The following is a 4,817-nucleotide window of genomic DNA, read 5'->3' on the forward strand; positions in this document are numbered from 1 at the left end:
GGGGAGGGGGGAATACCCTTTTATACTCAATACTGACTTTTCTACTTGAGTTCCATGAGCAAGAGAGCCTAAAACCTTGTGGTTCCTTGAACAAGACATTATTTGTTCGAGGATTTTCCACCGAATGTCTCTCCCATGCCTGGAATGCTCATCTCCACCTTTTGGCTTCCCTGACTTAGTCTCATTTAAAATCCCATCTTCCACAAGAAGCCTTTCCCAATCCCTCTTAATTCTAACATCTTCCCTCTTTGATTACTTCCAGTGTATATTCCTTGTTTGGCTTTCTTTTTATACTCAGTGCTTCGCACAGGTGCCCAGTCCATAATAAGCACTCAGCAAATTTGACATCTCCTAAGACTTATAATTCCACATTCATTTTTAACTTTTAAAACAAAGAAATGGAGGTGAGCTTGAATACAGAGTGTCTCTAATAAGACTCAATACCTAATGGTTGCATGCAGGTTGTTTCCTAAATCAGGGATTCTTAACCTCAGGCAGCTAGGTAGCACAATAGAGTTAAGCACATGATAGAATAAGACTTAAACTCAAGTGCCATCTCAGACATCTACTATCTGTGTGAATCTAGTCTAGTTTCATCTGTCTCAGTTTCTTCAGGTATAAAGTGGGGTTCTTAGTAGTATCTGCCTTTTAAGGTTGTTATAAGGGAAAAAAGCACTGTGTAAACTCTAAAGTACTATGTCAATGCTTGATGTTGTTAACGGGATTATGACTTTTAAAAATTATTCTGCTAACTTTCCATCTAACTGATTTCTTTTGTAATCCTACATTTTACATATAATTTAAATATTTAAATATATTTAGAGAGAGTTCATAGGTTCATAGCCCATATTGCCAAAAGGGTTCAAGAACAACAAAAAAATTAAGGATCTTCTTGTTTAGGCAATAAGAAACCACTGAATGTCTTTTAGCAGAGAAGGAATGTGTACTGTGCCCAGTTAAGATGACATCTAGACTAAAGCATTCAGTTCTAAGCACTCATTACATTTTAGAAAGGACGCTGACAAGATGAAGTCTAGAGAGGACTACAGATGGAGGGTGAGGGAAATACTTGCTATTTTTCATAATTAGAGGGTATCATGTATAATCTATTAAAATACTTGCTTCCACAAAGAGCAGGAGGAAGGGAAGGAATTTGGAACTAAATTTTTTTTAAAGTGAATGTTAAAAATTGCTTTTATGTATAATTGAAATAATATAAAAGAAAATAATTTAAGTGCTTGAAAAGATTAAACAAACATGGAAGGAGTCTGTGTGTGTGGAGAAGACTAGACATCAGATAAATCTTACTTGTTTAAAACAAGAGTGTATGAAACACCCACCATTGTTGTATTAATACATCACACTCAAGAGTGAGACAAGTGGGGATGGGGAGAGGTAATTAAGAAGGAAGATAAATACTAGGAAAGGATAATAGTCTAAAGGAATACTCATATGCAAAGCAAATTTTCCAAACCTGAAAAGGGAATTTTAAATGAGGATTTTGGGGTGGAAGAAGAAAAAGAAAGCAAAGAACTAGCTTCTCCATTAAATAGGGAATGGCTAGACAAGATTGTGGTTAATAAATATAATGAAATAGTGATGTACTATAAAAAATAAAGAGATGATTTCAGTTACAACTTACCAAAATTTTATTTTACTGAATTAGAAAAAATAATAATAAAATTCATGTAGAAGAATAAAAAGTCAATATTAGAGGATTAATAAGAAAATATAAAGAATGGTGGTTTAGCAGTATCTGAGCTTAAGCTAGATGGCAGTTAATTCGCAAAACTATTGGACTAAGAAATAGAAAGGTAGAACAGTGGAATAGAGTAGACATATAATTTACAGCAGCAAATATAGTAACCTTTTATCTGACAAATGTAAAAACTCAAATTTTGGGGATAAAAATTCTGGAACGCAGTGTCAGAAACAGGGCATAAAGCAATATCTTACATCATTTACCAAGAAAAGGTCAAAATGGATACATGACCTAGATATAAAAGAAAATATCATAAGTAACTTAAAAGAACATGGGATATGTGAACATTTCACTTATTAGACTGATGAGAGTTGGAAGCATTTAGGGTAATTTATGAATAAACAAGAGAAAGAAAACAGTATGAGGTATAAAATGGATAATTTTGATTATATTAAATTAAAATTAAATTTAAAAGGGTTTGTATAAATAAGACAAATGTAGTCAGCACCAGAAGCAATGCAAAAATATTGGAAAAAAATTTATAATTTCTCCAATACTCCTATCTCAAACATTATCAGACCTCTAAGAACATTCCCCAGTTAATAAATGATCAAAGGATGTGAACAGGAAGTATTCCCATGAAGAAATGAAAACAATTTAATCATATGGAAGAATGCTCTAAATAATTTTTGGAGAAATGCAAATTAAAACAACATTTCATACTTATTACATTGGCAAAAACGATTACAGGGGAAAGCAACAAATGCTGGAAGAGACATGGGAAAATTGTGAGACCAACTGACTGTTGTTGGGACTGCGAACAGATTCATTTTGGAAAGCAATATGGAATTATGCTCAGTTATTAAACTGCCTATACCCTTTGACCCAGCAAAACTACTACTAGATCTTATTTTCAAAAATTAGGGAAAAAAGAAAAGATACCTATATGTTCTAAAATATTTTTATGCTGGTATTTAATAATGTCTTTAATTATTTGTTCAATTTTATTTTATTAAATATTTATTTTGTGGTGGCAAAGAAATGAAAATTGTGGAGATGCCCACCAGAGTAGATGAACAAGCTGTGATATATGATAGTGATGGAGCTCAATGATTTTAGAAAAACATACACGCAAAATGAGCAGAACCAAGAGAATTTTTTATACAGTAACAGTAATATGTTTTAAGAACAACTTTGAGTGACTAAAATATTTTAACTATTATAAATACTCAAACTAACTACAAAGAACCTAGGAAGGAAGATACTATCCACATCTGGAGAAAGAATAAATGAAAACGTTCTAGAATGATTTTACATGTGTGATATGTATATAAACTACAAATATACATACATACACATATCTATATCTAATAGGAGCCATCTCTAAGGAGGAGAGATAAGAAAAGGTTAGATGATAACTTTATTATGCATTTATTATGTATTATGTATTGCAAAAACATGCAAGTTGTGCATAATAGATCTGAAATTTCATGTGCAATCATCTTTTTTTTAAATTCTGTTATAAAAATGCTAATTTCACTTCATACATTTTTTAAAAGGTGATTTCTGAGTATCATGGGTAGTATGTATAGAGCAGAATCAAAGGAATCTATACAATTAACACAGTAATAAACAAAACAAAATTAAATCCATCTCTAAATCTTCAGATCAGTAATATATCAACCCCAATTTTCAAAGGACCTATAATGAAACATGTTAGCCATCTCCTGATAGAGGTGATGTACTCAAGGTGCAGAAAAATAAACATTTTTGGGACTTGGCAACTATGGGGATTTGTATTGCTTGACTATATTTATTTTCTTTTAAAAATAAGGTTTTTGTTTTTAATTGGTATAATGGGGAGGTTCAGGGTGATAATCATGATGCTGAAAAAGCGCTTTGTTGAAACTTCTTTAAAAATGTACAATAGAGTAAAAATAAATTTTATTTAATAGGAGGAGGCACAGACAGGCAATTTTGAAAGTAATGTGAAATTCATTGTGTGTTTTAGAGTATGAAATAAAGATTCAGTTTCATATATAATCCTCTGTTTTGTGTTATGTACAGAAAAGTTCATGGTCAGGGAGGGGAGGCCAGAATTGTAAAAACCTTATTTTAAAATACCATTGAGCCTTTAAGATAGATGCATGTTAACTTTAACAAAGGTATTGTGGCACCACATATTCAAAAATGGCCTTTCCTTTCCCAGACTTAAAATGGCAGTTTCATAGATTCTCTTTAGTACCTAAAATTATTTTTATATTATTATAAATTGTAATGCAGATTCCTCTTTTGAAGGATTCATAGATAATCCTTGTAAAATATCTGTACTTAACTGCTGAATTGAAAAGAACTGATTTGTCCCTCACCTTCTAAAAAATGAAACCTCTTCCCTAAGAAGGAAATAAAAATACAGATTGTTCAAGAAACTTTTCCCTGGGTCATAACAAAAAGGTGATGGTATGTAGTGTTTTACAAACCCTTAAACAGCCCCATAACCAAACATTATTACAATGCTTTAAACTCTCTAGTCAAAAGTATTCTTCAGCAAAGAATTTAAAAGGTAATATATTTCAGCCAAAGAGAAGCTTTGGAGTTTAGAACATAGTCTTTACAGAAAGCATGTTACAGAGAGGCAGAGAAAGGAGAAATCATCCTCTAGTATACATATACTGGATTAACAAACCATAGCAATGCTTTTCAGCTCATTATGTGTCCTGCCATGTGTGCATAGGTAGTTCACTTCTTCAATCCTTTTGACCCTCCCTTCCTTCATGCACTAGTTTCCAAAGCACTTCCCCGAGATACCAATTTTCAAATCTTAAGGTTTTGTAATATCAGAGTAGGTCTCCAAAAGGTTTTTCTGCAATTACAGACTTTTCTGAATCCAAGATAGTAACTACACAACTCTACTAAAGTCACTTTATTTCTCCCAAAGCCTGTCTTCTCATCTATGAAAGGAGGAAGCTCCTTTATTCCTCATCTCCTGCCAGGGCTCTCTGATTTCTCTCTATGCAAATAAGACCTGACACCGGCACAGCTCCAAAAGGCTTAACCTTCTTATACTGTAGTCCAAAACCCCACTTCTACATGAATTTACAAATGATGCAAACAG

The sequence above is a fragment of the Antechinus flavipes genome, chromosome 2 (assembly GCF_016432865.1).
Source record: "Antechinus flavipes isolate AdamAnt ecotype Samford, QLD, Australia chromosome 2, AdamAnt_v2, whole genome shotgun sequence".
Taxonomy (NCBI): domain Eukaryota; kingdom Metazoa; phylum Chordata; class Mammalia; order Dasyuromorphia; family Dasyuridae; genus Antechinus; species Antechinus flavipes.